We start from the raw sequence: 13094 nt of genomic DNA on the forward strand, positions 1-13094 counted from the left end.
AATATAATTTTATGTAAGCGTCTTTGTTTACTTGGATTTATACCACTCGTCTAAGAAGGGCCTGTAAATATATATTTAAATTTACGGATAAATTCAAATTCTCAAAGACACTGTCATACTATTATCTATTTACACACGCAGTAAGCATGATTTTCCAAACATCGGCTAAATTAGTTTTTAAAACTAAACATTTCTTATCGTAATGTTCCATATCCAACTGAAGCCAACTGGTACACACAAAATGGAAGTGAGTATGTGTTTATGTTTGTTATTTAATTAAAGACATATACACAATAACATAAAAACTTCAAAATAACACATTTGAAGTACGGACATGCTGCTTGTCTCAGAGCCGATGTACCTGTACAGTGTGATATGGTATTAGGTACAGGAAAACATTTAAATGATAATAAATACTAAACAATAGTACTTTAGAAATAGTTATGATACATTCAAAACTAGGAAGGCTCCTTTAACCTGTTAAACTACTGGTTATCAAAAAAGCGAATGGTGATGACTTAATAGTGTTGAAAACGGAAAAAAAACAAACACACAAGAACAAGAGAAATAGGGCTATTTCAACTGCATAATTAAGAAAAACAACATTTATGTATACGTAAGTAAATAAACCAGTTCAAATCCGTAAGTATTTGTATTTGAGAAACGAAGACTGCTGAAGAATTTAGGTACTATTGGCTATCCCATTAAATTTTAATTGACAGCCACCTACACTCACAAAACGTAACCAGTGTCAATTCAAAAGTGCGATAACCGATGTTAATGTTTTACAGCAAAAAAGCAGAGGATAATATGTTACTTTTTCCAAAATGAAAGTAATAAATAAGCCAAGTTAATTGCGTCAAAAAACATATGTCACGTGTACACGAATCTTTCTATGAAACGATAGTCTTTCATATAACATACATAAACCAATAAGGTAAGGTAGATTTACCTAGGGCATCACATGCAAATCTAAAAAACAGCAAAATTATCTTGATGAAATAGATTCATTTCCCATGAGCATTTAAATAAACATCCTTATAGTTTGGCCTTAAAAAACTAAATGGTAATTATTATTACGCTTGATAAATTTTGCGAAAAACGTACTCATGCCAAACTTCGAACAGTTTCATGAAAAGTTAGAGCGCATCATAGCTTAGGTACTGAACAAAGATAGGTTTTTCGTCTGAGACAATTGAAGCGCAAAGATAAGATATGACGCCTTCTAAGACCTGTCAGGGTCAGTAGGGAGATTCGGCAAAGGAAAGACGATCGACACAGTGCTGAGAGTTATTCGATTTGTGCATAAATTGACAGCGGCCACAACTGAGTCCTCACCAGCACAAAGCTTACATTAAATGAGAAGCGTTTAACATAGACAAAGACAAATTATAAGCGCTGTAGAGAAACTGAAAGAACCAGAAAAAGCTAAAGCATTTTAAGCACAATAAGTTGACTCGATTCCAGCCCTAAACAGTGACATCAACACTTTAACCAAAAACATCCTGCTGTCCAAAAAGATTTGCTGTCATGGACAGGATATGTTTTTATTTAACATGGAGGAGGGAGAATAAGCAATTAATGACGGCATAGATCATGAATCTTTGCGACAAATTCATAGAGCTGAGAAAAGAAACGCGCACCGTCCAAGACTCTAGGACATAGTACCAAATAGCGAATAAGGAGGTGATACAGAAGATGAAAGAGGACAAGGGGAGTGGATTGATGAGCACTGAAATGACATTGACCCATTAGATAAGCCCAGACAGCAGTAAGAACACATACAATACTCTGAAGGCCCTCACGACGACCTCACGTCTAAGGCCATTGTTAGAGAAGACGCTAACGAGAACCTCCTGACTGGTTGAGCCGCAGTCAATCTGTGTCAGAATTAAAGCACCATCAGCGTCATCAGCCATGCCAGCAAAGTCAAGCTACGCATCATCCACGACCGATTGAAACGTAAAGCCGATGAACTGCTGGTGGAAAAGCACACTATAACAGAGCATGGAAAAGATCTGCAACTGCAAAGTCATAATTGACAAAAACCTTCAAAACAAACACTAACTATTCCAACACTTCCTGGAATCATCCATGATCTCGGACAAAATATTTATCACAGGACACATTTCAATGATATTTACTGAAAGTAAATGCTTTAAACTATTGCCGATGTGTTACTCTTTATTTTTGAGTGATATAACTCGTCCAAGAATAATTTTTCAAATTAAAGAGCAGTTCGAAACACATCCTCATAAGTATTAATACAATATTTTCATTTGCTATTGAAGTGTACTAGATATAAGTTGCTGACATTCACAAGAAGAAATTTGAAAGTATTGCATAAAACCCTAAATGTTTACTCAAATATGAATGTTGTCGAAATTATACCGATGGAATATAATCGTTTAAAAATTATAAGTAAGAGTATTTTCCTTTTAAATTATCTGAATAAATATATAATATCTACATGTCACAAACGCCAGTACGATTGTGAATGTTAAATTTAACCAAAAGTAGAATATGATATTTGCAAAGATAAAGCCAAAGAAAACAAATGCATACATAATATGAATGTACACGGACGGTTTTATGGAGGAAAATATTAAGTTAGTGATTAAAGAAATGAACCAGCAAACATGAATATAAACGGTAAATTATTCGATTATGTTTGGTAATGTGATTTATTATATACCTTTATTTTTTTTTTCAAACACCAAATAGTTTTTATTAAACATTCAAATACGAGAAAATGTGTTTACGAAGAGCTTTTTATGGTGCCGTATCAAACTAGTAGCCGAACAACTTTCTTATATAAATATTCGGTCTATTCTTGAAGTTTTGTCTTGTACAGCAATATTTAGTTGACACATGAACTGACGTCAACTTCATACATTTACATAAAGTCGTTTGGCGGACCAATACTTGACATACGATATTATTTATTTGTTGTTTGATAAATGCAGACAATCGCAAATAATAAATGGAATATTACATAAGTATTGTTCTGGAAACGTGCGTCTTGTTGGTCCCGATACTTTATATCAATCTCTATTCTTGTGTCAAGAAGCATCGCACTGAAACCTCCGCCTCTCGTGCTATTCGGGAACGGTCGTGTTTTTCGCGCTCTCATACAAATTTAAAATAAATGGTGTTTTGGTAAAAATAAGCGTCAAAAGTCAATATTTTTGTTTCAAGTGATTGATTATCATGTTGCTATATATGATATAATGTCAAAAAGTCCGGGAAGTAAGCGAAAAAATCGAAGCAGTACTGGGAATAGTAGTGGTGTAGTAAACAAAAGCAAGCCGTGTAAACAGAGAGGCCAGTCAAGTGATTTGGACACATCATTAAGTGAGTTATTGAATCCAACTAGCTCTGTCCTATATGGAATTGATATAAAACTAAGTCATACGGTGGATTCTTGTGTTGTTTGATCGGGGTGCAAGTGTAGTTCGAGGGAATACGGCGAGTCACGTGGGACAACCCTGCATCAATGCTCTAAGTGAAACAATACAGTTGTTAGTACAGCGCGTCATATCCATGGAAAAGGAACTAGACGGTATTCAGTCCCTAGACAAAATGACAGATTTTAAAAAAGAAATTCGACAAGTATGGGTTGTGATCGAGGACAGTGCAAAAGTAATTGAGGAGCGCGTAAACCGACTGGAGGACATGGTAGAGCTCGTCAATAAGCGTTCTACCCTGGTGAGCACCAGGGTCAGCGACCTTGAGAGGCAGCGCGACGAATTGCAGGAAGAGGTACCCTACCTTCTAAGGCTCACACGGGTTAAAAATAATCATCGGGTCGGGTCGGCGGGTCAAAATTTAAATTCACGAGAAAATTCGGGTCGGGTCGGATCAGATAATACATAAGTTAATTAAAATAAAACTACATTAATTTTCACAGCATGTTTTAGCGGATTAAATATTCAACTGTTTGTCAAGTATATTGTTTAGAATATATACTACTTTTTATTGGTTTGATTTATTTAGTTATGAATGAAATACCGAACTGCACATTACTATTTATTAGGTTTACACAACGTTGTTGGACTTAATCAGCAAATGTTAGTATTACTTGGAATGGCGATAAACAGTACATGTATAAGAAACACAACCTGTCAAGCAAACATTAAGCTTCTCTTATTTTGAGGGGAAAAGCCGAAATAACTTTCACTGTAAACTCTAACTGCCTTTTCTACTTTGACGGCGATATATTGTATTATACATGTTTCGTTTTTTTAACGTCGCCATTTTGGGATGTGAATAACAAATGAAACTCGATGTTAATGCTTTTGGTGCGTAACTTTTATATATTTATGAGTATTTGTTATAACAACACTGCTTAAAATGATAAAGGATGTGATTTTACTTCACTTGTTTAAAGGAGATGATTCGACAACACGTTCAACATGTAATCGTGTACTTCGTAGCTAGCGACCCGAACCGGTATCGTTCGCAAAAACATTGACCCGGATCCGCGGGTATTTTTTTGACCCGCAGATTCGGGTTTTTTTCGGGTACCAGTTTGTGCACTACTACCTTCAGTCTCAGTCAATGAGAAATAACCTCGTATTCACGAATATTGCGGAGGACAATTCGTCAGGCAATGAGACAGCAGAAGTGACGGAACGGAAGCTGAAGGAGTATATGCATACAACACTGAATCTCTCCAAGGACATAACAGATTCCATCAGGTTCGAAAGAGTTCACCGTTCACCTGGCAACCCAATAACCGGTAAAACTAGGAATAATGTGGCCAAGTTTACAATTTCCAAGGATAGCGAACGTGTTCGTAGGGAATGGAAGCAACTAAAGGTTACCAATTACTCTATGTATGAACAGTTCCTAAAGGCGGTATCCGCCAAGCGCCGGAAATTAGTAAAACAGATGAAGGATGCTAGGGACAAAGGCAAACGTGCGTGGCTAGTATACGACACCATATACGTGGACGGTAAACCGGTCAGGGACTAGGGTGACGATGTGGGTGAGCTTTCAATTATCTCGTGGAACGTCCATGGACGATGAAATAACACTCATCTGATTTTGTAATTATTATCAATTCTTCTGACATTTGCTTCCTGTATGAATCATGGACTAATTTTTATTGTTATATTTCTGTAAATGGTAACATCACTCACAACTTTTATAGAAAAATTCAAAACCGTAAAGCCAAACGGAATAGTGGAGGATTTATTTTGGTCGATAGTTAAAACTTACCACGGTACTATTATTTGGATTTAATTAGATCGCCTGTTTTGTAATACTGTTGAAGATGTTTATCTATGCGGGACATATAATCGGGATGGAGAATCTCCGGCCAATAATTGTGTTAATTTTTATTTGTTTGATACAATTGAAAATGATGTTCCTCTATTTAATGCGCTCGGATGCGTAGTTCTATTTGGCGATTTTACAGTAGGGTAGATAATAAACGCGAGTATATCCCTTTTAATTGTGTAAGTACGTAATTTGATGACCCTGACTATGCTCCTGATTCTACCCCCGTACGGGCCTCGGTCGATAATGTTCTGAATAGCCACGGTTTTAAATTGTTAGATATTTATTTATTTATTTACAGTATGACATTGACGCAGGCTTAAGTATTGTAATAATATTATTGTGATTTTGTTGTTGTTCGCCAATGATATGGCCATTATAGGTAAAAACCCATGAAGAAATTCAGAGGCATTTAGATCTTTTATTTTCATATTTTGGCACATGGGGTCTAACTGTAAATATTACAAAACTAAAATAATGGTCTTCCGAAAACGCGGGGCGTTATTAGTGTAGCAGGGTTCGGTATAAGGAGAAGTTATACTGCCTTGCTATATGAGCTAGTTTTTCGCAGTAGATTGCCTGCCTGATTTGGAACCGGGAGGTCCTTGGTTCCCATGGTGATCGGGGATTTTTCTGGCAAGGTTACATTAGCAAACGAAAAATGGACAAATAATAGCCAACCAATCGAAGTTGTTGATGATTTTAATTATATAGGGACTGTTTTTAATTACACAGGTAACTTTTCTATAAACATTGAATATGTTAATGAAAAGGCCTTAAAAGCTTTAAATGTTTTTTCTGCAAATACAACGATTTTGATCTCTCTCCCAAAACTTTGTGTCAAATATTCGATGCATTGGTAACACCAATACTTAAAGTGATAGTATGGGCCTTATTCACTGTTGAATTGAGCTGAAAAGAATTAACAGGTCAAAAGAGTTAGTTTAAATGTGGTTACCGACCAATTATCTGCAACTCATCTTGCTACCAGTTGTTTATAAAAAAATATATATTATATTTGATATTTTACATGAATGGTGAGTCCTCTATGCCGAAATGATCCGTAAAACAAAATAGTGTCTTTGTGTCGTATGAACGAATCTGCATAAAACTCAATTTAGATTCACATTGTAAATCGAATATTAGCTGTAGTCAGTTGTCTAAATGAAAGAACGGTTGATATTCAAAAGCATTATTTTTCTCTTTCCGGGATATTTATTTAGTATGTTGATACTGCATTAACGAATATAAGTGTATATAAAGTGAAAACACCAAAAACAAAAAACGGTTGCGATAGACACCTTTTAAATGTTAGATGTCCATAATATCACTTTAACTATTCTTGCGAAGTTTTGGGATATACGAAATCAAAAGAACAAGAAAGAATCCATCTTAAATTTTGTAAAAGATTATTAAGAGTAAGACGCAATGCGTGTTCTGCTGCAGTGTATGGTAAACTGGGCAGATATCCATTGTATATCCACAGATACATCGGAATAATTAAATATTGGTTTAAATTAAAGACAGTGATAATATTATATTAAGTGTCGTTTATAACGAGGCTCTTAAAGACTGTATTAGTGGAAAGAGATATTGGGTAACACACGTAAACAATCTCCTTAATAATTATGGATTTGTTAACACAAAGGCATTTCTCAGTGAATTAAAATGCAGAGTCATAGATTGTTTTAAACAAAATAAGTTGCACACACTTGAGAGTCCAGTCTTATTATGCACAAAGAATTTTAAATATCGTTTGAATTTGAAAAATATATAGATGTCTTACCTAAAAGTCTCAGATTTTACTTCTGTGGATTACGAATTTCATGTCATACATTAAGAATTCAAACGGGTAGGTTTAGTAATAATCGCATAGCTAGGGAACATAGATATTTTACTTGTTGTAACTCACGTGATATTGAAGACGAATACCATTTTATAGTAATATGCCCTTGTTATAACGATATCAGAAAAAAACACTTATTATTTCAAGCGACCATCAGTATATAAATTTCTAAGCCTAATCAATACATCTTCTAAAGAGGGTAGCTGTTTTGTGAAAGAAGCTCTTTTAATAAAGAAGAATAAATTGAATGTTGTTCAGAATACAAATACGTCCTTTTGAATTGTTATCTTACACGGATTTGATTTTGTGCTTGCTTATTCAACGGTTATGTGTAATTGTATGTGTATAATAAAACATACTTAATACAAATACCACCAGCTGAATTTTATGTTCCCCGGGTTTGCTTTTGTATTTGTTTATTTGTTTATTTTAATTGTGTGTGTAATTATATTTACACAGGAAGTGTAGATGTACTTTTATTCCTACTGGTAACGAAACTGAGTAATTGTAGTTGTGTTATGTTAAATATATATTGTATTCACTTATTTAATATAATTGTGCATTCTATATGCTAATACAATCAGCTTAAAGGCCAATGCAAGTTGTAACATAACCAATTGCCATTAACTGTCCGATTGTTGAATTCGGCGCCATAATTAATTCATGCAAAGTTCATGAGCTAGTTTTTTCTAATAAAATTAAATCATAATTATACACATAGCATTTGTTGATGTTAGTTTATTTTCCATAAATGCTAATAGCAGATTTCCACTCTGTTGCACACATTCTTTGTAAAAATAAGTTTTTTTCCTGTCTTCATTGTTTTGTGTTTACCCACCACTGTCATGTATTATGTTTGATAGTATATATAATTCTTATAACTGTATAATCTCTTTCTTTTCACATGACCTTTTGATATGCTAAGTAGTCTATGGTTTAGACTGACGATATACTATGTACAAGTCGTAATAAAATTTCTGTTCTGTTATGTTCTGTTCTGCTATAGTGTACTTAATGTCGAGCTGGTACACTTTCCGTTGATTTTTATTGGGAGATGTTTTAAACAAAATATATTTAAGGTGATGCTATTCAGGATATGTTGACAGTTAAACGAATTCCGATTTGCTGATTAATGGTGGTACAGCTATCAAAACATACTTGATGAAATGAGAAATCCTACGTTTGCCAACTAATTTGTATTCAATACTCGCAATGACAAACTTATGAGACTTTGGAAAATTAAAAACCCAAGAGATAGCTCGTTGACCAGAAAAAAAAATGGATTGACGATGCTGAAGTTATGCAAAAATTGCCAATAAAAGGTTGTTTTTTTATGCTAATATGTCCGCGAATTTCGTTTGTTCAAACGGGAAAGTAGTTCGGAGCATTTGATTAAAAGTTTATGAGTGATAATGTATTTCCCAAAGTAATAAGGAAGTTCGTTGAAACATTTTACATATAACACGGGATTTTATATACAAATGTATTCATGTTTTTTAATCCTCCTTGGATCTTTGCATATTTGAGTTGTTTTACCTGCTTATACATTTGTTTTTCACATGTTCATAATATATAATATCCATCAATTATCAGAGCTTTTATTTTAAAACCAAATATAGTCCGTTCCCAGTATAATTGACATAAAGAGTATCACATGATGACTGAAACTTTTAGGCATATTTATGTTCTAAAAACGTAAGTATACAATATACACTTTCTTGACTGAATACATAACATCAAAGAAGTTACATAATTTTATTTCAAATAAGACGAAAATTACAACAGCAGATATGAGTAGACTATTTTAGTGTTTAGTCAAGAACAAAAGAAGGTAAGGCCACGGAACCTCTCCAAAAAAACTTCTCTTGTTCTAGACGGATAAAGAAAGTTTTTTTGGACTGGACCAGTGTTCAAATAAATAACTATTTTGAAATACACATCAAGAAAATCACACAATTGATACAAATATATAATAATTATACCCCCACAAACGACGTTTAGGGGGGTATATAGGAGTGAGCTTGTCTGGCGGTCGGTCGGTCTGTCGGTCGGTGGGTCTTTCGGTCCGTATTTAGTGTCCGCTCCCTTATTCAAGATGTTTTCATCCGATCTTCACCAAGCTTGGTCAGATGTTGTATCTGGATGATGTCTAGGACAAGTGCGAATATTGGTCATGCCGGGTCAAAAACTAGGTCACAGGGTCACTTAGTGCGTTTTAAACATTGAGCATGGTGTCCGCTCTCTAATTAAAGTAGTTTTCATCTGAGCTTCACCAAACTTGGTCACAAGTTGTATCTAGATTAATATCTAGGCAAAGTTCGACCATGGGCCATGCCGGCTCAAAAACTACGTCACGGGGTCACTTAGTGCGATTTAAACATTGAGCATGGTGTCCGCTGTTTTTTGTGAAAACAACATGCAAAATATTCTGTGTCAATGCGGCATGTGGTGGTATTCGTCACGTCTGTGACATATCTCTAGTTATTTACAGAACTGAAGAATTATATCATGCCAGCATGGTACTATAACTTTATTTTCTTACCCGCGACATTCTGAATTACTTCTGCAGAAAACTATTACGCTTCATCTAAGAACTTTAATAAGCCAAATATTAAATCAGAAGGCAAACTTTTGATTATTAACCAGGTTTTCCGAAGGAAAAAAACTGGTTATTAGATTGGCGTATGTCGGCGGGCGGGCGGGCGGAACAAGCTTGTCCGGGCCATAACTATTTCGTTCATTGTGAGATTTAAAATCATTCAGCACATGTGTTCATCATTTGACGGTGTGTCTCGCGAAAGAATTACGTCGATATCTCCAAGGTTAAGGTCGCTACGACTAAAATTAGATTGAAAATGATACAAGGGGGGTAACTACGAACAATCAGTAACAATGCACATTTTAAGTTTTCTCCCTTTTTCAAACTGTTTTGTGTTAAGGTTCACTTTATTCCTAATGTATCAAAGCTTTTACTTTTATACTTGCAACACTTACTAACTATCATAAGGGGACTGTGCAGTCAAATTAATGTAACTCTGACTGGCATTTGGACAGAATTATGTCCCTTTTTTGATTAAATGTTGTGTTTATATACACTTTACTTCTAAAGTATCAAGGCTATGGCTTTCACACTTCAAATACTTTCTTACTATTAAGAAGGTTCTGTACCTTGCAAGTTGAATTTGACCTTGACCTTTGAATGGCATGAGCTCTCAAGGTCAAAGTATTAATTTTTGCTAAAATTGCCATAACTTCTTTTTAAGACCAGATTTGATTCATACTTTGACAAAACAACACTTACCTGACTTACCACAATAGACTCCACTCAAACCATCCCCTACCTCCCACCCCAGAATCCCCCCTCATTTTTTCCGTTTTATTTATTAATTTTGAAAGATCATCTAATAAATAACCACACCCCACACTATACCCCCTCTTAACACCCCAAACATTTTTTTAAACATGGTTAAAATAACACAAACAATAAAAACACATCCTACCGAACCCCCCCCCCCAAAAAAAAAGAAGACTTTTTAAATTAAGAATTTATTTGTGATCGGATTTGATACATACTTTGACAAAACACCACTTACCTGTCATACCACAATAGACTCCACCCAAACTAGCCCACACGCCCCACCCCAGAATCCACCCCCCTCAAATTGTTTGCTTTCCTTTTTAGCCAGGTTGTCCGAAGCAATAAACTGGTAATTAGATTTATGAATGTAACACACAATAACGGCCAAATTTAATCCTAGTCTCGATTACCTGCCCCTTTGTTTTTAAAGATAATATTACAATCATAGCTAGGAACCAGACAAGTTAAAGCCCATATATATTGGATCGTGAAACAGTGTACACAACTGCTGTACATAAAAGATTTTTTGTCTGTACAGCAGCAAATAATTTGCAATTCTTGTACAACTATACTTTAGTTTTCAGGCATCGATCCTTTTGAACTTTTATTCTAGTAATTTTATTAATTAACGTTATATCCGTGTTCAAATAATATTACTTGGATCGTATAAACTCGCTTAAAACCAGCGGACACATAATAAAGAAACGCAAGTGACATGTCCATCAGCAACGGGAAATAATAGATCCTTTTCATATTTTGAATTTCCGGTTCTGCACGAGTTGCCCCGCCCCCCTCCCCCCTTCATAAATCGAATCGAACATGAGGTCGACGATGTAGAAGCTGGGATTGACTAGAGAGAAATTTTATGCTCAGTGGATACATTGTTGAATGCAATAACGGAATTTATCGAATTCGTCGCTTCAGTGTAAATACACTTTATAGTTTATTATAAAAGATTTGGCTGCAAAATGTCGACTGAAATAACACTTGTCTTAATTGAACTGTTTTCTGCATTAATTGTGTGTTTATCAAAAAGGACACTGAGGGATTATGTATACAAAATAAATTAAAAACTACATACATGCATACAGCAATTAGAATTATGGAAAAAAAAATCGCGTGACTCTTTTAAGCTTCTGTAAATTTTTGAAACCATCGCATGTAAAATGTATAAGGCATGGCTCACAGAAGGGTACAATGATCGGAAGCACACACTAACGCACGCCAATTCAACACGTAGTATCCGCAGTTCTAAAACCATGTTGTGGCGCCCAACTTGCGTTTTTTTATAGGACACAGCTGTTTACCAAATGATTGATAAATTTAAAATTGACAAAAATAGCTCGTTATATTGAAAAGATAATAATTGTGTGATGTCGCCAAAGATATGTATCAAGTTCTGGTATAAATATATTAAAACGTTAACAAAATGTGACACGTTAAAATATGCTAAGGTGTAATGCTTTCTGTGTTATCGATCCTAAAATGTAAATTTTGACTCTGGTTATCATCAGTTATCAGAGGGTAATGATGGGTTTTATCACGGTACAATGAATATGGTTGCCGTTAGTTTTTTCTTCGTCATATTAAACAAGGAAATGCTTGCAATTTAACGTAGTGAAATACATATTCAACAAGGTTGTACATCAGCAGCATAAAATATGTTTTCTGGCATAAATCATATAGTTCGTTCATCAAAATTCAAAAAGGGAATAAGGCGATGATTGAACATTTCCTTTTTAATAAAATGTCCTATAAACTGAAATTTCTTAAAGTCAATACTATTTTCATAAGGAGTAATATCGAGGGTAGACAACGAATACTGAATGTGTATATTTTTCTGGAAACCTTGAATTTTGAACCGAATTGATGCGCATATTCAAATTTAGTGATGTCAGATTTTCTATACTTGTGTTACAATCTAACGGGTGAACGGGTGATTGAACTATTAATTGAAGTGTCTTTGTACTTATACTTTAGGGGCAAATACTGTGATTATATATTTTACATATAGGTATGTTCATCTTTATTTACCGCACGCGTAACCTTAGATTCTGATCCATAGAGCGTTATTTTTAAGTTCGTATATTTTGACAGTATTATCTTCCGTCCTAAATAACACGATATCTACTTTGTTTGCGTGTTTAACAACAAAAGGGTACTGTTGCGCATCATACACAAATCCCATATTCATTGAATATAAGTTTCATAATGGCATCATACTGTCCGCGTTTCAAAGTTGTTCATCCAAGTTAATTTAAATGTATTTCCCCTAGTGGCCCGAAGCGTTTTTCAATGAGAAAGTTCATAACTTCAAAGTCACCACACTTGATATAGACTCTACATTATATTTACACACGAAGATAATAAACATATACAGGAAATACATATATTAAACACTCTTTCAAACTTCTTGTTTACATGTCTACGCTCAACACCCGTCTCTCCTAGATTCTCTCGTTCCCTGGCTATTATTCAAATCTGCTTTCCCTCTCATATTTGGATGTTGTGAAGTGTTGATAAACACTCATAGAGCCCTAACATTTAATTAATATTTATAATGGCAACTGTTGAAATATCTGGCAAACATACTCTTCTGTACAACAC

The sequence above is a fragment of the Dreissena polymorpha genome, chromosome 4 (genome assembly GCF_020536995.1).
Source record: "Dreissena polymorpha isolate Duluth1 chromosome 4, UMN_Dpol_1.0, whole genome shotgun sequence".
Classification (NCBI taxonomy): Eukaryota; Metazoa; Mollusca; class Bivalvia; order Myida; family Dreissenidae; genus Dreissena; species Dreissena polymorpha.